This window comes from Ictidomys tridecemlineatus, chromosome 7, assembly GCF_052094955.1.
Source record: "Ictidomys tridecemlineatus isolate mIctTri1 chromosome 7, mIctTri1.hap1, whole genome shotgun sequence".
Taxonomy (NCBI): Eukaryota; Metazoa; Chordata; class Mammalia; order Rodentia; family Sciuridae; genus Ictidomys; species Ictidomys tridecemlineatus.
In genome coordinates, this window is record NC_135483.1 from 148,496,180 (window position 1) to 148,524,076 (window position 27,897).

At 33.4% G+C, this 27,897-nt stretch overlaps 1 long non-coding RNA gene across 1 annotated transcript in view; it reads left to right on the top strand.

Annotated features, from left to right (window-relative positions):
* Positions 1–19,952: 19,952 nt before the first annotated feature.
* LOC144365332 (uncharacterized) overlaps positions 19,953–27,897 on the top strand; it is a 28,131-nt gene continuing 20,186 nt past the window's right edge. Inside the window, exon 1 of the long non-coding RNA XR_013423641.1 lies at positions 19,953–20,013. This is a non-coding gene — a long non-coding RNA (uncharacterized LOC144365332). The remainder of the gene's footprint in view (positions 20,014–27,897) is intronic.

Below are 27,897 nucleotides of genomic sequence, written 5' to 3' on the forward strand. Positions count from 1 at the left end.
ACAAATGAAGGAGCAAAGGGTAAGATGATTTTATTTATATCAATTTTTTCTTTTTCCTCTTAAACTATGATTAACGTAAAACACTAGCTTATGCTCATCTCTGTACCAGATGCCCTTCCTCTTCTCTCCACTTTGGCACTTCTGACTCCACAATCTCATAAGAAATTAGCCAATTACAATGTCATTACAAATAAATATTTTCACAAATTTTATATGCCAGATTATTTTAGAAAATGCTTCTCTATTTTCAATTTCTATTATTTAATGTAAATATCTGCTTTCCTTTTTCTTTCTCCTTTCTTGACTTTCTAAAAAGAACGATTTTCAAATTTCTTTTTTATCTTGTTCTAAGATTTGTGTGTGTGTGTGTATGTGTGTGTGTGTGTGTGTGTGTGTGTGTGTGTGTGTGTGTGTAGGAGTCTTATTCTATGTTACAAAGACACCTCTCTGGACATGTTGGGGCCATATTTAATTTTAAAATTCAAATCCATTATCACTTCGGAGCTGTGAATAATTGTCCAGAGACTTAGGATAAGAAGTAAAAGTTAAATATATATTTTCATTTCCACATTGGGTCCGACAGCAATAAAGAGAACAAATGATCTAATGTTTATGGTTCCAAACCAGGTTATTATGATTAATCACTTATCATGGATATCAAAATGATGAATTTTAATCCATAAATTGATTTCTATAGACCTGCATCATTTCTGAGATGTTTTGCTTTTCCTTAACAATCAAATAGGAACCTAAGATAGTTGGCATCTTACAGGAGAAAATCATTAATTACCTTAGATTGGTAGTCTAAGGCTACTTGTTGGTATATTTCAGAGTATATGGAATGATGAAAATTTACTCTTTAGGACACTTATAAATTGTAAAAGAATATATTACTTAGCTGTGTATATTGTAAGATGTGCTTACCTCAAAATGCAAAAGAAAATCCAGAAATATTCTACCCTAAGAGAAAAAGGAATGTTGTGAAATATTTAGAAATCAATGAAAATATTCTCTAGGAAACCAATTATTACAGCATGAACAATATTTGGAAGTGATACCTTTGATATCATCATATAATAACAGATTTTTCAATAAAGTTAAAAGAGCAAATAATAATAATAGCAAATAATGTATGTGAATAAACTATAATTTTTTTGGTTTAGTTTTGAAAATAACTAATACAAAATTACAGGCATCATATATTTTAACTACAAGAAAATGTTAGTTCGATTTGGAAAATTTCCTGCCTCTTTCAATTTTTATTATATTAACTTTAATTGTAGTAATTTCATAAATATATTCTTAAACCATTCCCATTTTATTATTCAGCATTTACTACTTCAAGAGAGTTTTATCAGTTATATTTTCTCTATGAAGCAACTACTGAATGTTTCTATGTAAATTTATATTTTCAATTTCTCCTCCTAATTATACAATCTCTGATTCCCTGATTTCAACTTCCAATGTGAATCTCTTTAGAGCTCCAGGTGTCAGAATTCCTTGCACCTTTACTATAGCCTATTCAGGCACATGCTACAGGATAAAATTCTTATGGCTTATACAGGACACAAACACACTTGTTTCCTGATTTTCAGGTAGTTTAAGGGAGCTATTGTAGGCTGATGACAAACTCTTATTTTCAATACTGTTCACAAATTTGTTCTTTGGTATATCTTTACTGTCTCTGAAATGTGATCACAGGGCAGAGGTAACTTAAACCTGGGTGTTGAGTACATGATTTTGAACCAAAATTCCCCCTTTAATGCAAAAAAAAAAAAATACTAATTTCAGATTTTTTTAAGTCCATACGTTTCTTTTTTCTGTCATTCATTGGGAGCTTTACTAATGAACCATATTCATCAATAAGTGCTCTGTGTACATTCTCCCATTTAAGTTTTATGTCATCCTCTAAGGTTGACATAACCATCCTCTTACAGAGATGAAACAAGTTCACAAAAACTAATTTGCCCAGATCATTCAGCTAGAAAATTATGGATGTGAGAACTAATCCTAAAGATAATTGTCTGTACATACTCTCATCATATTACATACTCTCTCTCTCTATTCTCTAACTTAAATACTGTCATTATCTACCTGGTCTATTTATTGTACCTAATACATTTATTATTGCCTGTTGTGGGTTCAGTACTTTTCTGGATGTTGAGTTTATAAAGATGAATAAGACTTGGTCTCTGCATATTTCCTAATTCAAAGAAAGTAACAAATAAACTGTTAAATCACAATATAGCAAATGCAATATAAGCAGTCCTGTGGGAAACTAGAGACTGAATATTTATGATAGATTTGCTCCTTAATATTCAACATTGAAGTAAATAGTATATTTAAATTTTTTAAACTTATTTATATTTAGGACAGAGAAAATATTTAATTTGGACTGAATAAAATATAAGGAATTTTTGAACAACCAGATCTGATTAAAAATACTATGCCATCTGATCCATTCAGAGTAATCATCATTGTTCATCAAGTCATTTATATGTATCTAAATAATTCCATTACACCAAATGCTAAATAGGATAAGTCAAACCAGGGGGATAATTAATGTACTTTTCTCTTGTTTTTATCATTCTCTTGATAATGAAGGAGTACCTACTAATGGTAGGCTTTAGTTTCCCTACCATTTTTCTAAGTGTATATTTTACTACATCTTTAAAAAATGTCAGTTCCTGAACATTTCCACCTAGCTTCACATTTTATTAGAAAACAACCTGGAAGGTACTTCAAATGTGTCCAACCTTACTTATGTCTGCACATTGCAATAGCTGAAGACGTTCAGAGTCAGTTCCTGCCTTAAATGTCCTGAGAGTACATGTCACTTTTTTTTTTTTAAAGATGCAGGAGGAGTTTTTTCAGACACACAGATGTTTTTAAAACATCATATATCATAGACATGTTTCCCCCATACCATTATAGTGAGCCTTATGCTCTCTTTTATAGCTTTCCCTCAGAAACTATCGATGTGACTTTGTAATAGGCACATCTTAAGTCATGAAACCTAATGCTATTACTGCTGACAAGGATGACCCAGTGGCTTTTAAACAGAGAACTTTATAATATGTGAAAACATAAATGAAGATTAATTCTACATGTGTGAAGCTGAAAGAGGATTAGATATTTTCATAAGGTCACCAAGCTTCAGAGGTGTGGGTGTATAAATATATATATTAAAAAATATATATGTATATATAATATATTAAAATATACATATATTTTAATTTGGAGCCCTGTCTTCAATTGAAAGTATAGGAATGATTGGTAAATTCGATCTTATGAGATAATTTAGACCTCTCAAGATTTCTTTTTATTCTTTCTCTATTTTAGCAAACCAAAATGGACCAAACTTATAATGGTATATAGTAACTCTTATGCCAGGGGTCTCTGAATATTGTTTAAGAATTGTATATAATAATACGTCTGTCCCAAAATTATTTTGTTTGTGACATATTGGTTTGGTTTGACATTTATTTCACAAGACATGCATGGAATGCTTCTTCTTTGGTAAAGCTCAATGTAGAGTTTAAAGACAGTAGAATGTCCTTTGTAACTGATAGGACCCAAAGGAAGAATAGAGATCAAGATCCTGTGATTAGTAGGCTCTTGAACCCTCTTACAGATTTTCATCATCCAAAGATGACAAACAAAATGGAAGCTAGGTTAGCAGTTTATTTTCTTACTGATTGATGCAGAGAAACTCTTTGGAAAGGAAGTTGGTAAATGGACAAGTGAAATGTATATATTAATAATTTCTTGAGCCATTTTATCTATGATAAATTAGATGATTTTCATTATCTCAATTGAATTAGTGTTTTTTGAAGACCAATATTTGCACATAACAAGATGGGTGGTTAGGAGGACTGAATCTCATGCCACATGCCTGTTTGTATAGTGTAAAGTGAAACCAACTGGCCCTATCTGCCCAAGAATTTATGCGTGTGGTAATCAAAGGAAACCACACTGTGTAACAAAAGGATGTCAGAAGGGTTTAGAAAGCAAAATTAATTTACAGCTATGTTAGCTCTATGTTTTTGTTAAAATACTACTACCTAGCACTATCATAATACACATTTTTAATATTTTAATGCTTTAATAAGGCAATGCCACTTAATGACCAGTTTAATCATGTAGAGAACAATTTTTCCGTTTTTCCTCTACATTTTCTTCTGGAAAGATCTTTTCCACACTCATTGCCTATTTTGTAATACTCCAAGATCTATACCCTCAATCTACCTCCTTATCATTGCAAAGACATCCTACTTTTTTCCTACATCTAACGCATCACCCAGGCCTGTCAATTCTATCACCCTACTGTCTCAAAACTTTCCACTTCTTTCTGATCTCAGTACAAATTACAGTAATAGTTCAGGGCCTCATCAAATTTCTCCTGGATCACTGTAGTAGTTTTCTAAATTCTGAAATAGTATTTGTGTGCTAATTTTAAAGAATTCTGTACAATAAGGTAGCTACTATTTTGCTATATAATTGTACCTGAAGGAAACTGTACCGTATGCCTTGCTTTTAAATGTAGAATTGATACTGGTCTTTAGCTGTGAATCATTAATTCAAGCATTAAAAAATACATCCTTTTTAAATTTTATTTTAAAAATATATTACAGCAGAATGCATTACAATTCTTATTACACATATAGGCATGATTTTTCATATCTTTATATATGTTCACACCAATTCATGTCTTTATACATGTACTTTGTTTCTTGGGTTTTTTTGCATTACAATTCTTATTATACATATATAACACAATTTTTCATATCTCTGTTTGAATATAAAGAAAAAAATACATCCTTGCATATGACTGAACCTCCATATGTATAATGTATACACATTGCCCATCAGCTATTTCATATCTGAACTGCGAAGCAAGCATATTGAATTTCCCTAAATAGGCTCTTTGAGAGCTTTGATTTTAATTCAAATTCTAATCCAATATTAGACTGCTGTGATAGCTGGGAATCATTTTAGTTTGTGAAAGGGATGCCAGTCCAAGAGATGATACCCATTGTGTGTGTGTGTGTGTGTGTGTGTGTGTGTCCACGTGTGTATGTGTATGTGTTTTAAGAAATACTGTGTTTTCTAGTAAAGGGTCAAATAATTTCCAAGGTCTAATAATTTCTTATTAGAGCATATAGATAATAGCACTATAAATATTTAAAGCATAAAATCTGTATCCCCATATAAGAAAATACCACTTTTGTAAATGTCATTGTTACTTTTCTATATTGAAAAAGAAAAAATATGTTTAGTACCATGTACCTGTATTTCAAATAGCATAACCAGCACTGATATACAAATGTGATGTTGGGTTCCTTATATACTAAACTGCTCCTCTGGATTCTCAATTTGTCTCATTTGAGTTAATATATTTTTATTTAGTATATAGTATGTGATAAATACCCTGGGGAGATATAATGATAAAACAGATGTGTCTTCTAGTCTAGAGGAAGCTAAACTGAAAATTGATCAAAAGAAAGAATAAGATAGCAGCAGTGTTCTCCTCTGTTGCAGAGAAAAGATATCAGATACTTGGGTTGATGGATTTTATTCATCACTAAAGGATGAATATAGTTTTTTAGTACTTCACTTCTATAAATCTTACCATAAGCCAATAAAAGGGTCATTGTTTTTGAAGCATCTGACATATAGACAAAACTTGGTTAAGTCTAGTCAACCAACCTTTGATAAAATCAATGACTAAAAAATGAATAATTATTTCAAACAGTTTGTATGGCTTTAATAAAAAGTCATTTATTTCATATTTCATTTGTTCAATTGGTCTTGGATTGTGATTATATATTTTTCTTTTTCTAGGCATAATCTGGTTTCAAATATATACTAAACTAACGCAAGTATCAAAATATGCCACGATGCTTTAAATGTAGGTAGTCACCTGTCCACTGGGAGGTCCCTCAGCAGAAACATGAGTTCATTTGCAGAAAAGAAAAACCATGACAGCTTGCCAGCTCTTAGGTACTCCTAATTGCAAACAGGGATGAAAACTTTTGAAGTTTACAGGCACAAGACATAATGACAGTTCTAATTTGAATTATGATAGTCCTTCTGTCTTATATTTCACAAAAAAATATTCTGTTACAATATTTTTCTGAAGAAAATATACCTTGTCACTAAAACCAAAAAATTTTGAAGACAAAAATATAATTATTGTAAGCTGAGACCACATCATGATTTTGTTTGTTTATACAATAGACTATTTAGATCAATAGCCACTGCTACTTTGCACAGATGCTCTATAAAAGAAGATATTTTTTATTACTTGAAGATAGTGTAATGTAGATAATGAGTTGATAAGTTAGCTATAACCTTAATTATTTAACTATAGGATAAGGATGTTACAGGTATTAAAAAAAAGACACATTGTCTCACACTGTTTTCATATATGTAAGAGTAAGCAAACTTACATATCTATCTCTTTTATATAATGTGTATATTCCATATATAGGCAATACATATATGTGTGTGTTCTCTTCATACACACACACACACACACACACACACACACATATATATATATATATATATATATAGAGAGAGAGAGAGAGAGAGAGAGAGAGACAGAGACAGAGACAGAGAAAGTGAAAGAGAGAGGAAAATCTCTCCAAATTTTGAAATTTGTAATACTTATAGTAGAACCCTGTACCTTAGCATGTTAAATAAGATAGATAATGATGTGTATCATATATATGATTTAGACATTTATATATATTTATCAATGTATTTAATATATGTAAATATATAAATGTATTTACTATATACATGTTTATAAATATATTTATTTAACTGTATTATTTATGTTATATTAATTTACTTGATACTTTTATTAACATAAGGAATGTAGTATTTTAATTTAAAAAAAACTGGTTCTCTTCATTGCCTAGATGATTAAGATTTTGGCATGAACACAAGATGATTTTTTTGGATACCTTATTGCTACTTTTGAGGAGGTGTACTCTTTTTATTTAATTTATTTTTCCACTGTTTTTATTTATTTTATTTATTTTTATTTACTCTATGAAAGTGCCTCCTGCAGCTAGGAAGTATTCAAAGTACTTCACAAGAAATATCCATTCAGACCACCATCTCAACAAGTCTCTTTGATAAGAACCAGTGTGATGCCCAACTTGCACAGATAGTAAGTTCAAGTAGTTCACCCAAGATAATACAGCTAAGGGGCAGAATCAGGATTCAAAATGACTGCAGACTTCACACGCCAGTTTGGGAAGGATCTCAGTGAGCACAGAGCATACGATAAATACCTTGGGGAAGTAGAAAGAAGAATCAGACATGGCTCCCACTCACAGAAAAACAAACTAAAAATTGACTAAAAGTAAGAGTAAGATATTAGCTACATATGGCAGGTTTTCTTTATTAATTAATTAGAAGTCAAGGGCACAGAAGAATCAGCCAATCCTTGCTCCAGTCAGGGTGCCCAGGGCCTGGAGTCTCAGCTTCCCTGTGTCACTGTGTGTTCTCCCAGAGCCCTGTCTCACTTGCCCTCCTCCTGAGGCCACGTCTGCAGAGCATCAAACAGATGGCAGTGCAGGGAATGTTAGCCCCAAACAACACTCCATCTCTATGTGGCATAGAAATGACCCTTTTGTTATTTTTGACTGATTCCACAGCTGCTTAGTATTAGGTCAGCCATGGTTGCTCACCGGTTTCTGTGGTGTGAGTTTTATAATTCTTCGAAACCTCTTCTAGAGCTCTCTAGTAGCTCCACAAGCCAGCGACACTCGTGAGTATATCTAGTTGAAGATCTTCACAGACTGGAGTGCCAATTTGCTTCTTCAGCAAAATGTTAAGACTGTTCTTCATTACTACAGGATGTTTTTCACTACCTTAAGTTTTTTTTTTTTTTTAATCTAGTTTCTGTTTGTTTAGTAATACTGGATTCTAGATGTGTCTTCAAAGCATATTATACATTTGTGGACATAAATGAAAGCTTATTTACTACAAGCAAATATACTTTTAAAGAACAAAAAATGGGCTTTCTTTTTTCTCATTGTATCTCTAACCATTCAATAATAGAAATTAAGTAATTGCATCTAAGTGATTCCTGACTCTTAAGTTACTCTTTAAACAGTCTGAAAACACACTATGTAATATTTTAGGAAGTGAAGTGCCTTAAAAATTGCTACAGAATTTTTATTTTCTTAAAAATAAGAAATTTGATTTTCTTATATTAAAATTTAAATTTGATAATTTTTCTCAAACACAATAGGAAAGTTATTCTGAAATAAACAAATCTTGTTATTTTTTTCCACAATAAAGGGAAGGAACTAATATTGAGTGTCCACAATATGGCAGGCATTTTACCTCTTTTATACCCCACAGCCAACATTTGAGATGGCTATTACTTCCCTTCATTTTATTAAGAGACTTAAGGCAAATTATTCAGGTCACAGAGGTAGTAAGTTGGATCCAAGCTTGGGTTAGTCTGTCCTTAAAAATTATACTTTTTCCATCACAATAACATAAACTTAAAAAGAAAAAATTGGTCATTTTCACCTTTAAATTAATCATTGGCAACAATTACACACTTTAAAAGGAGAACATTTTTAGAGAGAGAGAGCCATTTGGTTCTTTCATCAAAGTTTTAAAATCATGCTGAATAGTGTGATTTGCCTTGGCAAGTGCAATATTCTAACTAAGATGCACCAGTGTTCTTAAATATCAGTGTGTTAAACAATCAAAATTCAGATTAAAACCCAAGTGTAAAATGGTATCCTTTGTACCCTGAGCCCAAGAGGTCTTGGGCTTGTGGACTCAATGTGCAAAGGAGAGTTGTGTCACCTCAGATCTCTCTCATGAATAGCTGGGCAGTATTACACAAGGACCAGCAGGTGAGAGGCATCAGAGGTTATAGCCCCAAGGCAGAGACACAGAATAGTTGTCAACAGATAATAAACCATTGTGTGAGAAAATTGCTTAAAATACTTCAGTTGCTCTCCCTGCAGAGTGGAGGTACTATTGTGGTTTGGGAAGCTCTGGTGACAGTTTGAAGCTGTTTAACCAACTCCAAGTGTATATATATACATATCTCTGTACTGCGGTGTGCTTTCTTATCTTCAAGAGCATGCCTTACAACAGTTGAAGTACGTTGACAAAATGGAGTCTATAAGGAAAATAAAGTCTTGCCATTTCCTCATTTTATAGTTTGTGTTCAGTTGTCAGTGTGTTAAGAAAAGCCTGTGTTAACAAAGGCCAGCGTTAATCCCTGTTTGTGATGTGAACCTGCCAGTTAAAGAGATGATCAGTTATAAACTTATTATTCATTTTATAGTCTCTTCATAGCCATGAGAAAGGCTGTTCCAAATTTATGTTAAATTATAGAAAGTTTATTACTTCCCTAGATAAATAAAATTCAAATAAAATCTCATCCTGCAAAGAGACAATTAAGCTAATGTTGCAAAAGACATAGTAATCTTATTATAGTTAACTGTGCACAGGACTAAATAGGGAAAATCAAGACAACTTGATTTTAGGACATAACAGTGTTTTACAAATTACACATTACATGCCCAATAAATATTTGTGAAATAAATATATGTGAATATATGTACTTACATCTCTCTGAGGAAGAAGACCCTAACTCCTAGTAGATGAGGTGCTCCTAGCAAGGACTCGGTATTTATGATAGGAGACGCTTTTTAATTTCACATGATTGGTGACCAAGATGCAGAGACCTCACCCAGCAGGCAAGATGGACAAAAGGAGTCAATGGGCAGAGCAGGATATGTAAAAAAGACAAATAAACTACAAAATTATTGCTTTTGATTTTTTAAATAATGTCTGTACTAATGATATGTTTAGCAAAATTTTCTTCACAAGTAGAGATTCGGAAATGAGTAACAGAATAAAGAGAAAGGAAAGGGTGGTGAATTATGGAAAAGAGGGAAAAATGGAAGGAAGGAAAATGATTGGAGAGAGGCGAAATAAAAGTCTAGAAGAACAAAGGTATTTGTAAAACAGTGGAGAACCTTCTGTTGTCTTCAGTTTTGAGAATTCTCCAGTTTCATATTCTCTGCTTCTTTAGACAGGATGTACATTTATAGACTGTTTACTTAGTAACTGAAACCTTTGCTTTTTTTTCCCCTTTGTACAAAATCTTGAAACATGAAATGAGAAGGGAGAAGTTTGTTCCCAGCCACTTAAAAATGCAAACCTCATCTGGGGGCAGTGTTGAGTTTCAAAATATTCTTTAGTAATGTAAAGTGACACACTTTAAAACAATTAGGCTATTCCTATTGGCTGTTAAGATTGCTTTTTAGAGCTTATTCTGCAAAACATTATTGTGATATCCATGATATTTCAGTGAGAGTTACATCTAGTATAAGTAGTGCATTTTTTAAAAAATTATTTTAGAGTTCTTTTAGTAATCCCACATAAGTGAATAGGTCTGTGGCAACCATGAATATGTCTCTTGACTTAAAGAATCATCTCTGTATTTGAAAATTGAATTTCTTGCAGTTCTGTAGTAGAGGGGTTAAGAGGTGTGCTCTGAGGCCAGGCTGTCCGGGCGGGAGTCTCAGATCTGCTATTACTATTCGGGAAACTTTGAGCAAGTCACTTTTCCTCTGAAAAGGTCTCTCTCCATAGGTTTGGGCTCCTGAAGAAATTAAGGAACTCAGAAGGATCTCTGACATATAAGAAGTACTCAATAAATATGAGTTATGACAACATACCGCCCAATGAGAAAAAAGAGTAAAATTCACTTCAACATATAAAAGCAGAAAGCTATAAAAGAAGCAGGTAAACATTTGAGCAGCCAAAGTTGGAGATTATTCTTTAAAACGAATCAAACAATATTAAATCTATCAACGTATCTTCCACATAGTAGCAGTTCAATAATATTTGCTGAAAAACGAATTGGCTAAAAAAAAGAAAATATAAAACTGGAGATATTCACCATAGACTACTTATGAAAACTAATATGAGCTTATAACCACATTGCACCTGTTTGTTGTTGTTGTTATTCTACTTAGTTATAAGTGACAGTAGAATACATTTTGACACATTGTACCCAAATGCAGCACAGCTTCTCATTGCTCTGGCTGTACATGGTGCTGAGTCACACCAGTGCTGTAATCATACATGTATATGGGTAATAAGTCTTATTCTATTATCTCTGCCATTCCTGCTGCCCCACCCCTCCCCTCATTTCTTTCTGCACAATCCAGAATTCCTTCGTTATCCCCCCTAAACACACACACACACACACACACACACACACACACACACACACACACTATGGATCAGCATCAGAGAAAACATTTGGTCTTTGATTGGGGGGATTGGCTTATTTTGCTTAGCATGACATTCTCTAGTTCACCCATTTACCTGCAAATGCCATAATTTCATTCTTCTGTAAGGCTTAGTAATATTCCATTGAGTATATGTACCACATTTTCTTTATCCATTCATCTGTTGAAGGGCATCAAGGTTGACTCCATAGTTTAGCTATTGTGAATTGAGCTGCTATAAACATTGACGTGTCTGCATCACTATAGTATGCTAAGTCCTTCGAGTAAAGACCAAGGAGTGGGATAGCTGGGTCAAATGGTGGTTCCATTACAAGTTTTCTGAGGAATCTCCATACTGTTTTCCATACCGGTTACACCACCAACAATTTATGAATGTACCTTTTTCCGTACATCCTTGTTAACACTTATTATTGCTGGTATTCTTGATAATTGCCATTCTGACTGGAGTGAGATGAAATCTTAGAGTTGTCTTGATTTGCATTTCTCTTATTGCTAGAGATAATGAACATGTTTTCATATCTTTTTTTATTTATATATAAGCAGAATGCATTACAATTCTTATTACATATATAGAGCTAAATTTTTCGTATATCTGGTTGTATACATAGTATATTCATACCAATTCCTGTCTTCATACATGTACTTTGGATAATAATAATCATCACATTCCACCATGATTAATTACCTCATGCCCCCTCCCTTCCCCTTCCACCCCTCTGCCTTATCTAGAGTTTGTCTGTTCCTACCATGCTCCCTCTTCATAACTGTTTTGATTGAATTTGAAACATAATATATAACCATATTCTCATGGTGATTTCGATGAGTTGAAGAAAGAAAACCACATACATTATGGACACAGGGGTCAGGGCACTCAGTAGGTGCTCAAGTATTCATTAAATGATTGAATGAAAATTCTGAAATAATTATGAGTGATAATAACAATATACACACTATAAGTTGGGCTCTTGGGATATAAGATAAGTGGGTTGATGTAATTCAGAAAGGAAGACTTGGGAAGATGCTGAAGAGCATGTCGATTTCAGCCTGTCATCTTCAACCCTGGCTGATATAAGAATAGTGAATGCCTAGTTTCCACCTTAGTAAAGTGCTATTTAATTGGTCTTAGGTGAAGATTAGGAGTTTATATGGACTAAAAACTACAGAGGTGATCCTAATAATTAGTCAAGGCGAAAATCCCTGGTGTTAATGGTCAGAAAGACCAGAAAAGTGCCAGGCAGAGTTGCGGGGAGAGGGATGGTGGTATAGAGGGAATTGTGTATACAGCCTTGAAAAGATGTACATTGTCTCAGAAAGGAGCTAAACTGAGGCTAGTCTAGCTTAATATTGAGGTAATAAAATACTAAAAATGGAGTGGCCTAGACAGGGATAGAAGTGACAGATATATGGCTCTTTCATAAGCATGAGCTTTGATGTTGGATGGACACAGCCTAAACCCCTTAGATGAGTTATGTAGCATTGACATGCTGTAGATTTCACAGCTGTAATGTGGATAGTAATTCTCTTCATGTATCTCTTATAAAGGCTACAGTGACCAAACATGTGGAAAACAGGAAGAGCTGAGTTAAAGTGAATATGAAAATAGGGACAGAGGCAGGAAGATGAAAGTGCCCAAAGCAAGTCACATGCTTCATGAGTTTTAAAAACGATATTCCTAGAGAAATAAATAGCTCACCCCCTCCCCCACCACATGAAATAGACTGAGGATCAGTAAGCCACTATTTTATGGAACAAAATTAATCCAACCTCTCCCCTACCCACTTCTATTACTAATCAATTCCTCCTCAAGACTGACTTCACCAACTCGGAAATGAAACCAGCGATGTGTAAGTCAGTTTGGGAAAAATAAGAAATGACTCTTTGTGAAAGTTTACTTAGTATTTTTAAGAGCTCATAGTAGAAGCAGAAGCATCTAAGTCCCATGAGAAAAAGCTAAATGAAAATAGGAAGTACTGAGAATGAAAGCCACATACATTTTGTAAGAATTTGTCCTTCAAAATGTTCTTGGTAACCTATTTTCACATAAAAATAATCTTGTTAACCTTCAGATGAATATTATCTACATGGCAGCCCATACTAGTATTGCTATTTTTAAATTAAGGAAATGGGGTTGTTTAGAGACATATGAAATAATCATTTAGGCAGCCTTTTTGACTTAGTTCAAACAGAACAAAAAGTAATAAGTGAGGAAGGATGATCTAGAAAGAAGAGTGGATCTCTTTGTCAACTTCTTTTCTCTCTCTCTCTCTCTCTCTTTTTTTTTTTTTTTTTTGTCTACAGCTGTCATTAATTTACCAGGCCAGCTTTTGAAATGCTTTCTAGACATGATTGGCCTAAGTATTTCTATTGTGTCTGTGCATTATTGTGTACTTTTGCTCATTTTGTTGCCACAAGAAATCAGAGAAAGAGTAGATATGTTACTCAGATACACAGTAGAGAAGGTGAGCTGAAGACAGGGACCAACTATTCCAAGTAAATGTGCCTGGCTGAGCAATAACCATGACTACGACCGGGCTGGAACAACAGCTTTCGTGAGGTTGAGCCACTGGTATTTCAATTTAGACTCTAATATTCATTCCAGTAGTCACTGACCTTTTTGAATCACACTAACTACAGTTCATTCCTGTATCTTTCTTCTGCTTGATATAATAGTGAAACAAAATACATAATTCCATATGAATGACTTAGACTCTGATAACTGTGAAATGAAGCTCACATTTTCAATATATACATGGCTCTGATTTTTAGGAATACTCGGGTTAAATATCCTGGACCACTTGTGTAATCTATACCTGCCTCAGATTTTTCATCTATAAAATAAATAATAAGTTTTACTTTATATTAGTGAGGATTTTATTACATAAGAAGGCATATAATGTTCTTAAGATACAATGGGATTGATAAATGTTATCTACATGATTTTGATATTGAAGATAATCATTTCATAATTATATGAGTGTTTATTGATTTTTCATTGAATACAAACATGGCTTTTTTCTCCCCCTTTTCAGTGATGGGATGGAACACAGGGCTTTGTATATACTAGGCAATCAGTCTACCACTGAGCTATATCCCTTGCCCCCAAATTTCATTTTTTTAAAGAAAAATAATAGCTCATATTATAACCAAAGACACTGAAAAAATTCAGATTAAAATATGGAAAAAATTCTAAAAACACAACTACACAAAATATGAAAGATAAAATTAAAATAACATGCGCTTTTTTTTAAGCTAGACAAATTGATTTTAAGGTTCGTGCAGAAAAATAAGTGTACAAAAACAGCCAGGTAAACAGTACAGAACTACATATGGGAGCTAGCATTAGCATATGTTAAAACCTACTATAAATCTATAGTAAATCGCACTAGTAATTGAAACAGTGTGTTATCAGTACATGATAAAGGGACAGACAAATAGAACTGAGCAAAAATTCTAGAAGTAGATGAAGGTACAGTCTGTTCATATCTATTTATTTACATCTGTTTCCTGTTCCTGGGCCAAAACTGAAAACTTATCAATTTTTGGACTCCTATCCTGCATTGACTTAGCACTAATGTACTGACAGGTGACTCTTGATTTCATTTACTGCGTCTAGATACTGGTTTTACTCTATACCAGCATGATTCCCTAGAATGTTGTGCATTGGTGGAAATATTCTAAAAGCTGCACTGTCCACTAGGTCAGCCACTAGCTATACTGTCTACTAAGTCTTTGATATAGGACTAGTGTGACTCAGCAACTTATTTTAAAATTCTATTTAATTTTAATTAATTTATATTTCAATAACTATAGGAGGATGATGGGGATTGTAGTGGGCAATCCTACCTTATGCTCTAAGCTCCTCCAGGACAGCTTCAAGTCTGTGACACCAGTATCTAGCATGTTGCTTGAGAGATGATTGGTTTTATTTTTCCAATCCATATTAATCATATTCCAGATGTTTGGCAGGAAGACCTATAACACCCTGAGGTTTACCTCTAAATCGAAAGACTGAAGTCTCAGTGCTGCCCGTGGATACTTAGAAGCAGCAGAAGGGACAGCTGGAGGTGGGCTGTGCACAGTCAGGGAGGAGAATTACAGTGGGAAGGAGTGTTTCTTGCAGACTTGACTTTTTCTGTTTGGTAAGCACAAGCTGGGTTGACCTGGATCACACAAACTTGCAAAAATTCATTCCAATTTGCAGGAACTTCAGAGTCCTGCTTTCTTATAATTGTGAATTTTTTAAAAGCAGGTATAAGCACATATATTTAAAACACACATTTATTCACCTGCTCGAGGGGACTGTAGCTTTCTTAAAAGAATGTTTCCATATTTTTCATAGAGAAATATGTCTTTGAGGAAACATATGCAGCAAGTGGTTTAAATAAACACCATTCTTAGAAAAGCAGAAAATTAGATGGAGAGCTTAACAGCTAGAGAGGGGGGAAATTCACAATTTGAAAAGAATTTCTAGTAATCTGAAAATTGTTCAAATTAGAGCTAGTAATCTACAGACTGTTCAAATTGTGAACAGAATCAAATAAAATGTTAAGCAGTAGGCTGATTAGAAGCTAGTGGCATAGATAACTGACTGAACTTTCAGCTTTCCCATTCCCTCCCCCATTTGAGAGAGCTACTCAGCTTCTCTGATCTGTTAGCCCCTTTATCTGCAAAATGAGAGGAAGCATTGTGTTGTGTAAGTGAGGTTTGAGGATTGGAATGGGCTAACGTAAGTAAGTACATGTCAAAAAAGGTGAATTTCCTCTCCTAACATCCCCTCCCACACTATCACAACTCTGAGTTAAAGAGCAGTATAGCTGGAGAAGATTCTAGAAACTACTCAATTAAATGAGGAAATTGAGTATGAAAAATGCAAAGACAAAAGTGATACCAGCAACGGACTCTAAAAAAGGAGATGACAAAAGTCACCAGTCACACACCTGCTCCATGCTCTGTCACCACCTTTGAAATCAGTACTAAGTGCCCAAAACACCAAAGATACAAACATCAAATGCATACTTTTGAATTTTCTTTTCTCACACTGTGATTTGCAGTATTTGTTTCAGAGTTAATTAAAAGTATTACCAGAGTAGTAAAAAATTCATTCCAGCAGATGATTACAATCACTGTAAACAAGAAATAATGACCTCAACAGAATTTTATCTAGTAGAAGGACAAGTTCTTTGCTATCAGTGTTCAGAATCATCTGTGTTTTCCTCTTTTCTAAGACGGTGCCTTGTTCTATCCTGAATTTCAACTCAAAATATGCATGTGAGTATTTGTGTCTCTGAATTTTCACCGCCTAGTACTGATTTCAAACAGCTTTCTCCCCGTCTCCCAACTATTTGGGTGACGTTTTTGGCTTCATTATCTTTTCTCTTTGGGATCATAAGAGATGTCTGATTCTGGCATGAGGACCTGTGGAATCACATATTAAAGACAAGGAATCCTTTAGCAATGACTGTGGTTAGAATTAGCACCGTGTAGAAGACAATAATCAATGCATAGATCAAACATTTGCTCACAAGAAAATTTCTTAGAATCATTCAGCTTGATAATGTGTTTTATTCAGATTTGACTGTACTTTTTTAATATTTATTTTTTAGTTGTAGTTGTACATAATACCTTTATTTCACTTATTCATCTTTATATGGTGCTGAGGATCGAACCCAGGGTCTCACCGATGCGAGTTGAACGCTCTACCACTGAGCCACAACCCCAGCCCTTGAATGTACTTTTGATTTACAATAATTATATAATTTATATCATTTTTCTCTGTTTCATAATTTTGCTCTTAATTTTGCATAGGTAAATGCGTACAGAACTTTTTGTGTCAGGTTGATTTTTTCATATAGAATTTTTGAGCTTAACTACAACTTTCCTAATGGGAAATTGTTTTAGGTGAGGTATTCAGATATACTAGAGCCTAAGAGAAAAACCAACAAAAGAATCATAATTTTTCCTTTTGTTACATGAGGTGATAGTACCTAAGTACAAAGAAAATTAGTGTTTTATCCAAATTTTAGAACATTGCTCTGTGGTGTCACTTTGTAAAGGAACACACAGATTATCCCTACAGTATGACATGGGTAGTTTTCTCATTATCTTTATTAGAAAATCTAGATTTGTAAATATTACTAACCATGTGTTTTTGTTGTTATTGTTGCTTTTTACTGAGTGCTTTGGTTTCACCACTCTTCCCCTTCAGATGTTATTTCTCCAATATTTTTCTTTTCTTTTTAGCTCCACTCTCACCAGCTCCTGCCTACTATATATATATATATTTCTATTCCATATATATATTATTTAATTATCCATCCATCTGTCCTACTTGGGAAGAACTCATAGGATGAGATAAGGCTAAAATTAATCATAAAGGAAGATTTCCAAAAGCTTTCATTCAGAGTGCTGAATTTTCGCCTCTATTTTTCGTTTAGAGATGCCATTTGGACAAATTCCAAGATGAAACCTCCTTTAAACAATAGCCCCCTAAGTGAAGCTATTTTCTAGTTGATTTTCTTCCTTTACAATTTCATGCTTTGGTGCAATATTTCTGGACACTTAACCTCTCACCACTTCTCAACAGGAATCTCTTTCTTTATTAAGAGTAACAAAGCCAGGAGGGGAAGCGGGGAAGCAGGTGTTCAAAGCTTCAGTGTCCACAACTAGGAAAAGAAAAAAAGAAGAAGAAAGAAAGAAAATATCTTCTTCCTCCATCTATGTAGAATATAATCTTTTTACAAATATGCCTTCATAGGAATTCTATTGTCAGTTTGATTCAATTTGCTTAACTGTGAGTGCATGTGACAGCCTTGCCAGAAAATTTCCGAGATGTCCTATTTTGTCTTGTTCTTGCTAATGAGAGGGAAGACAGGCTCGGCACACTCCTCTGGCACAGCTCCTGCCCTGACCCAGGGGTAATGGGCCTAACTAGAATAAGGACAAAGGCCCTTCCAGGAGCTTCATCATTAGTCCTTTTTAATTGTAGTGTGTAGGAATCCACGGATCAGTAATCAAAAAGTCCAATTTTGAGACAAGTTATTTTTATAATAGTTATTTATAAAGCCATCATGTGGTATAAATTAAATTACAATACCATAGGTCCACTGCTTTTATTTTCTAATTGGATGTAAGGTGAACCAAAATGACCTATAGAAATAATTAAACTTTTTAAGGTGATAAATTAATGAAATTAACTTGCTAATTATTGTGAGACATGGAAATATTAGTACTCTTCATTTAGATAGAAAAATGTTGGAGGAATTCACTGATACCTTTTCTAATTTTTCTTCTATATTTTATCTTTTTAAAAATTTCTAGTTCTAAGATCTACATGTCAAAAATCTGAAATAAAGTATTTGGTGGTTATTTTTATTCAGAGTCAGTTCAACATGCTTTTTTTTCATCAAGCACAGAAAATGTGAGTTTGCATTTCAGATGTCAGTTTTAAAAAATAACCTGTAATTGGTGACATTCTGTGGAAGGAGAAATGAACATCCTCACATATTTTTGTTGGGGCGGGGGTGGTAAACAGTAGAGCCTCTGTAAAGAACTCTTTGGTAAAACTCATCAAAATATAAAAAGTACATAAAATGTGATCCAGGAACTGTACTTCTATATATTTATCCTGTGGATATACACATATGTGAGCAAAATGATGCATGTACAATGATATTCACTGGTGCATATTTGTAATTCGGAAGATTAGAAACAACCCAAATGTAATTATTAAAAAACATGCAAGTTTATTTGTGTTCCTAGTGTGAAATGACATAGAATTATTAAAATAACAAAATAATTCTAATAAAATGATACAACCATTAAAATCATAACACCTGACATTTATTGAACAGTAATAACTGAATAATATTTATTAGATAAATGTATAAGTTTACTCACCCTTCATAATCGTCCTATGATATTTATACTATCATTAATCCCATTTTACAAATAAGAAAATTAAGAGGTTTCCTATGGTGACCAAGATAGAAAGTAGAGAGGCCATTATACAAATAAAAGTCTTATTCTGTTACATACTGCATGAACAATTATGAAAGTATATAGTATCTGTGCGTATTTATAAGAGATATATTTTGGGAGGGAAAGAAGGAAAAATACATATTTTTAATTTACCTAAATAATATAATTGTTTTAAAATATGCCTTCCTAAGTATTTTATTGTTTATTAGTTCACAGGAATTTGCAACCATACACCCATTCAGTAAGGATTTTTCATTAGAGGTAAAGGTTTTTATAAATCATACATTATAAAGCATTTGTATAGTACTGCCCTTGTTGATCTGGTAGCCCCTAGACACGCATTGCCCTGGAGCATTTAACCATGTGACTCTTCAAAACTGAGATATGCTATAAATATAAAATTCTCATCCAATTTAGTCCAAAAAGGAATATAAAATATCTTAGAATTCTTTTATATTGATTTCATGTTGAAATAATATTTTATTAGGTTAAATAAAATGTACTGTTAAAATAAGTTTTATATACTTCTTTTTGCTTTTTAAAGTGTACCTTCTAGAAAATCTTTAAATTTCTATTAGACAGTAAGGATCACATTGTATTTCTATTAGATAGTAATATTCGAAAGCATTTGTTTCACAGTACTTCACTTTCTGCCCCTCCAGCATTTCCCATGCATGGTGATTCTTGGTGTTTGATGTACATCAGAGTCCCCTGAGAACATGTAAGTAACACCTACCCACCCACCCTCACCACCCCACCAGAGGTTCTGAATGAATTGGTCTGGGTCTCCTGCATCACTTTGCTGTTGCTGTTGGAAACGACTTTGCATCTAATATGATGCCATGGAGAACAACTGCTCTATTTAAGCTTATAGGGTGCCTAATAGGCAACCCAAAGATATTAATTTTTCAAAAGGCATTTATTTTAATAATATATTAGGTGCTAAGTTTAGCAATTCTTAATTAGGTAGAAAGTTTTTACTTGGTTGAACGATTCCCAATAAATTGGAAGGCAGGAAGTTATCAATTAAAGCAAAATTTTAAAATTTTGGAGGTCTTTACTTGTTTAGGTCTGCTTAATCTTTTGGAACAAATAAGCCTCAGCTATACTGCTGTTTATCCTCCAAATTTGGCCAAGAAGCAGTATTTGAAGCAGTTCAAATAGACCAAATAAAATTTGCAAATCTGTTTTTATGAGGACTCTGATAAATTGAATGTGACCCATAGTACTGGCTTAAAGAACAAGTCACAGAAGTACGTTTTTCTGTCCCTAATATTCCAGTGCCATATAAATGAACCATGGAAAAATATACTAATAGAACCTTCTGTGCCCTTCTGGATGAGCTCCACTTTATAAAATGCCACTGAAAATTGATTCTTATCATACATTATTATATTCCATGGAAGTTCTTATTTTTTCTGTCATTTTTCATAATTCATTCTCTTTTCTGCTACAATGTCCTATTCCATATTTTGATTTCCATTGCTGATTGGATGGTAAAAATAAAATACTACTGGTAAAGAAACTAAAATAAAATAAAATTTTGATACAAAATTATTCAGCTTCTAAAATAAGAAAACTGTTCATGGAATTTGGGATATTTTTCCATTGGCCTCTGGTTTCAGCAATATTGTCATTTTCCATTTGTGAGATATCAAAAACTAAACTATAGGAATCTCAAAATTTATTACAATTTAACCTGTTTAAAAGTTATTTTCTATGGGATTAACTTATTTCCAAATTAGTAAAATTGTCTTTGCAGTTTCCAGTATCGATAAACTAGACTATACATTCCCGTGTACAGTTAAAGAACAAGAGAATATAGGACAGGCACTTATCTGCCTTGTTCACTACATCTCTCCCTTGACCAGTAAAATAACATATGCATTATTCTTAAATGAAAGAAAATAGGAATGAATGACAAAATATTTCAAAGTATAATATAACTCCATTGTGATAAAATTCCTTAATGAGGAAGTGAAGTTGTAATTCAAGCACTCTGAATTTTTCACTATTTTTGTTGTGATGTTTACTGTTGAATAATTCTTAGATTAGATTAATAAATAATTTTCAAATTGAAAATTTTACATATTTCTTAGGAATTACAAAAAAAAATACCCTCAAGTTTAGGGGGAAGTTTTAAGATTTAATTTAAGCTTGCCTTACAAAGTATTATTTCAATTGACAACAGCAAAATTGGCAGCTACTAACATTTTAAAGTAGAATCAACTACTATAATTTTAAAAAAATAATAATGGTGCCGTGTTCACCAGTTTTAGAAAAGTTGGATAATTGTACTGGGTGCAACCTAGCATTCCAGGTCTATGCCCTTAACAAGAGCCTGTGAACAGAGCTACTGTCACTCCATCTTGGAAAGCCTGCTATAACAGGGGCAGCCTGGGCAGTAACTCAAATGATATGTGAACTCTCTTGTAGCTGAAAAAATGGATAGATGAGCAGACTAAAACATTTATCAGCACATTTCCCTCATAGTATTCCTTTAAAAAATAGTGTGGATGCAATTTAGGTACACTTGTGAAAAATTCCCTTCTCTTGTCTAGATGATTTCTAGGCTGAAAAGAATTGGGATTTATGAAACAGGGCAAGCACAACTCCACTGCTGTCGTATGCTACCGTCACATCAGGTAAAATATGTGACTTCTTGATCAAGTTCACTTGCAAAGGTCTAAAGTTAAAAAACTTGTTGGAAGAAGGGACTTTTATCGGATATACAAAATGCTTAGCCAAACAATCTATTAGTTTCTGGGAATATTGCAAACTCCTTGTCATCTGTCATTAATATGTTTTTATAGGTATGCTTAAAACTGAATAAAATTTCTGGCAAAGAGAAATTTATTTGTTAACTTTTAAAAAATAATCGAAAATTAATCTCTAGTAATTGTAGAATAGTTAACTTTTTAGAAATGGTAATATTTTGGAGATGTAGTTTTACTAGATAAACCCTAGAGAATACTGTTAAGCGGCTTGATTTTGGGCTTTGTTATGGCAACAAATATAATAGTTGCAAGCTCTTTTCCTGAGATTATAAATGAACTGTGTTCAAATCATGATCCTCTCACTTAGTAGTTCTGTGGTCATGAACAAGTAAAATAACTACCTTGTCTTTAAAATAAGACAAGTAATAATATACACTCAATGTTCTAGGGCTATTTTAAGAATTGAGGTAAGTCATGGCTATGATAAAAATCTAGTTTAGCCAATGTTCACTAAATACAAGCTATCCATATTATTAGTTACACAACTCTTAAAAAGATGTAACTATTTATACAATAAACCTATTTAAAAATCATGACAATGAAAAGTTCCCTGTTAGCCATTACCTTGTTTGGTAATAAGACTCTAGCAGAGCCAGACTAGCTGTCTTCCCATCTCAACTTGCTTTCTGCTGTATTACCTAGTTATTGAAGCTGATGAGCTATTATTCAAATGCAAATCCTCCTGCTCCTAGTTAACACCAAAAAAAAAAGTCTATAAAAGTCCAGCGCTTATGTTATCATAATGTTCAAGATTTATTAAGAGTTTATTTTCCAGACATTATACATAATTTCATTTAATCTTCACAATAACTCCACGACAAAAGTTTCATTATTATTTTTATTCCTTTTATGGATAAAAGAAGTGAAGCTTAGAAAAGTTATGTAACTTGCTGCATGTCCTGCAGTTAGTAAATGTTACAAATGAAATTCAATTCAGAAAATCTGATTTCAACACATACAGTTTTAAATCTTTTGCTCCCTTTCCAAATGTATGTATGATATGCATATCATAAGATTTGAGATGGTTTATTTGGTAGGTAAACTTTTTAAGAGGCTTCTTGTTTATTTAAATGTGTATTTTAAAAAGCTCAACTTACAATCATACCCATAATATCAAAATAGTTTTACACAGGATGAGATTAAAGTTAGCTGGCTGGGCAATGTCCTTGACGTAGGCCATGTGATTTTGGTGGTGCTTTGGTATACCTATTAACACCTCCAGTTGTTGAACCATGAGGATATAAGCATCACATAGATTACTTGGACATTAACATGGATTCCCATATATCAAAATTCTACATAATTATGCCATGCATCCATTATAAATTGCACATGGGGCTGTGCATGCTATGATTTTCTTTTCTCTTGAATCTATCATGGATCAGTGCTTCATAAATAAGTCCGTTAAAAACATAATGCTAAAGACACTGATGGAAACATAGGTGCTTTGGTGATCTCAATGAAATCAGTCATGTGCTTTCAGAATAGTAGGAAGACCAAATTGATGAATCACCTAAAACCATCTGTTACCCTTACAAAAGCGCCAACTATAAATAAAACAAAAACACCATGAAAATATATTAAAAATTATTTGAAACTTGGATGTCAGTGGACTGTCTGGAAGCCTAAATGTCATTAGGTGAAGTGCGTTTGGTGACATTTAAAGTTCTTGTAAGGAAGCAGTCTGTGTCAAACATCAATATTGAAAGGTACACTATGGTGGAAAGTATTGAATTTTTTTAAAGCAAAGCAGAAGGTATTCAAGACCTCAGAAACATCAGTACTGGTGGCAGGAGCTGAAATTGCACAGTTGCAGAAGTCTTGCTTGTAATGGTGTAAGTTTAATTGGCAAAGTTGGAGCTACTGAAGTAATTGGTGGAACCCTTATCAAACCAGCTGTCAAATAGCACAGGTATATTCTGTGGGACAAAGAAACAGGAAATAATCTGATAAGACAACTCTATCAAATACAATGACAGATAGGACCAATATGTAGAGCAGTGTTTATTTTCCTCAGTACAATGAAGCCCATGACCTTCAATGGAAACTAAGATGACACTAGTAATTCAGCAAATCTGATAGTATTTGTCAGAGATGAGCTGATCAAAGAAGCCCAGTAGGACATAATTGGGCCAATCTTTGTTAACTCTTGAAACTGTTGAAGAGATTTTAAAATCATTGATAACTTCAAGACAAACAACGACAGGCAAGCCATGTATTGGGTTGTGCACAGATGGTGCGAAGGCAGTGGGGGCCAATAAGAATGACTTGTTCCATGTATTCAAGCTGTTGCACTGGAAGCAGTATCTGCTCCCCATTTCACACATGGGGGAACTTCTCACTACCAAAGATATAAAAATTTAAGAAAAGACCACTATTGAAACTATGAAGATTGTCAATCACAGTAAGGACAATAAACTGAATTCTAATTTTTCTCAGCTTTGAGAAAATATCAACATTAATTACAATTACTGTTTCCTGTAGTAACTGGAAGAGAATTTTTGTGTCTTTGATGATAAATTGTACACAATGGGTAAGAACAAATGCATGGTTTAGATTGGATTTGCAGATCAGCATGTTGAAACTATATTTTCTTCTTTGAATAATCTCAACTTATTTCAGGGCAAGCAGCTTACCATTTTCTACATGAAATAAAAAATGACTGTGATGATTTTAGTTAAGAATCTATAGGACATAGATCCTGATTATAGTGAGTTGGATTATTACATTGGTATGTATGATCTTATAAAAACATATCAAAAGCAGTAAAATTTTGAAAATTGCAAGTATTCATTTGATAAATACCTCCATCAATACTTAGCAAAGGAGAACAATTTTGGAGTATGAGTGAGTAGCATATTTTTTATGATTTGATCTACCAGATGTCCTCGACATATTCATATCTAAATGAATTCTGCAAATGGGTTCTTACAAAAGTTTGTTGAGCTAAAGTTACTTCGGACATTTTATGGCACCATGATCTAGGAAGTAGCTCATGAGGTGTGTACACTAAGATATTTGCAAAGATTTTAAGGACTTAACTACAACTGGTCAATTTGTGGTACATTTTTCATAGGTTCTTGAAAAGTGGTAAATCTCCTTTTTGTAGATATAGACTTCATGTGGTAGCTATTAAGTAAATGTTTTAATGATATTATTCAAGTCTTCTATATCCTTATCAGTTGTTATTTGCTTATTCTTTCAGAGCTTGAGAGAGAAACGGAAAAGTTTTCTTTACTCTTCTGGTTTGTTTGTATCTCTTTGTCTTTTTTATGGTTTTGCTTCATAACTACTTGTTAGGTTTTTCAGCATGTTAAGGTTGTCATGATAGATTCATCATAGATTGTAGCCATTTTTATAGCAAGTTAAACTTTTAGCTCCATTAAAAATGTTTGACATTGAACTCTGAATTGTTTGATCTTTAAATTTTCCAGGCTTCATTTTGTTTGCATATACTAAGCATCCGATTGTTTGACCGTTTTCTTTCATCGACTCTGACTGGCCTTTGTTTTATTACATACGTCTGTGGTTTATCTTTTGTAGGTAGCATGTAAAATATCATTTTCACCAAATTTGGGAATTCTATTTCAATAATGAATTTATCCGGCTTATTTTGTTTTTTTCCTATATATGTAGACTGATGGCTTTCACTTTACTTTTGTCTTTTAATTTTGTTCATCTCAATTGGTTTTGTTTTCCTTTAAATTTATTATCAGGGATTTGTTTTTTTCTCTAGTAATTTTAAGACGTGAAGTTTGTATTTAGATGTCAACTGCTAGTTTTTTTTTTAAAGCCCCAAAGTATTTTCTAACATATTAAGCTTCAAAAATGAATCAGTATGCTTGTGATTTAAAGGCATCCTGCCTTCTCAGAATAGTAATGCCATTTAACCCCCTTTTTTCTTTCTTCTTTCTCTCTCTCTTGCTCTCTTTTTTTTTTTTTTTTTTTTGCTCATTATAATTCTCCCTTCAAATGTATGATTTTTATCAGCTTTTAACTATGTTCACATCTCACCCATGGAAACAGTCTTCTCTTGATCACACATTGCTCTTGTGTAACTGCTTTATTTCCTCCTTGCTACTAAGCTTTTGGAAAAATATTGGAAATAGCAGCCATTCCCACTTCTCACCTGCCTGGACTCCTGCCTATCACTCCACTGGTATTCCTCCTACCTCTAGGTGCTCTTCCTCAGCACTTTGTTTCATGCCTTCCTCCTCCACCAGGCCTTTATATGTTGTTATTCCTCAAGGATGAGTCCTGGGTCTCTTATCTCCTCTCTCTGGGACATTTAGCCTAAAAGTTTCAAATGACACTAAGACTTGCAAATATGTGTGTGTGTGTGTGTGTGTGTGTGTGTGTTTGTAGTTCCAAACCCAACCCCAGATATTCCAGGTCCATACTTATCACTGTCTTTGTACCTTAAAATTAATGTGTCTACAACTGAAATCCTGATTATCTTCCCAGTACCAACTTACTGTCTTGTCCCAGGAACACAGAGTCCTGAGCAAGCCAAGGGTGATGGTAGGAAATGATTTTGAAGACATCGTCCAGGCCTGATCTTGACTAGCTTTGGAGGTCATGGAAGGACTTTGGCTTTTCCTTTGAAATGTAATGTCATCTGAGCCTTCCCTAAGAGAAGTAACCATATCTGTATTTTAAAGGATTGCGTTATCAATGGAGCAAGGAGACCAGCTAGAAGTCTGCTGCAGAGATTTAAGTATATCCAGTCTTGAAAGAGGCTTGTTAGCAGCAGCAATGGAAAAGATTAGAAGTGATAACATTCTAATATTTTTCCAAAGTAAACTCACATGTATATGTATACTTTATATATACATATAACTCTTCCAAGGCTTAGTTCCAGCATCATCTGCTTATGAATTCTTTTCAGCCAGTACTATTCCTTTAAATCCTGTAGTATTGTTTCTTGTGACCTGTAAATGCCTCAGATGTTATGATTATTATATTTTATTCTACCCATTTTTTTTTACATATGTTGCTCTTTCAACTCTTTGAGGGCTGGTATATCATCTGATTAATAACAATGTCTGTACACAATTCTGGGCACTTAAAATATACTAAATAAAACTTTGTCATATTCAGGGGTGAAAGTCAAAATTGTGAACAGCCATACTGAACATGAAAAGGCCAACCTGAGTAGATGTTCAGCTGATAATAGGGGACATAATTCTGGTGCGTATCAGCTGAATATTAGCCCTTCAAAGTTTGTTTTCTTCTATTGTATGCCTTTATATAATTTTGATCTCTTGAATCTAGTGAAATAATATATAACCAAAGATTCCATGATTCAATACATAGTTCTTTTCAAAATCAAACTTTTCAAGACAGCTCTGGTCTTCATTCTTACCTGGGCTTTACCATGTGTCAATTGCCAAGACAAAATCTTACCAGATCTTCAAATCAACACATCCTTCAAATTATCTAAAAGAACATTGATCTTACCTTTGAAAGTGAGGGTTTTGACACTCCCCAGGTAATTCTTCATCACACGAAGTGCTTTTATCTTGCCTCTGACACATCAGCTGGAACACTGAGAACAGTGAATTACAGGCCTTTCATTGAAAGGTTATTTATACAGCAGTCAAAAATATCTTAACCATTGACAATGTTAAATAAAAATCCACTGACAGTTTATGTTCTACTTTATGCAAACCAACCAGCAAGACCAAAGCAACCATGGATACTCAAAGGAAAAGCACCAAGCTGCTCATAAAATGGGCCTCTTTTGGACCTCCTGGATTTAGTGATGCTTTTCTTCTCAAGACATTTAACTAAACAAAGATTAAGGTGAAAATAAAGTAAGTAAATGT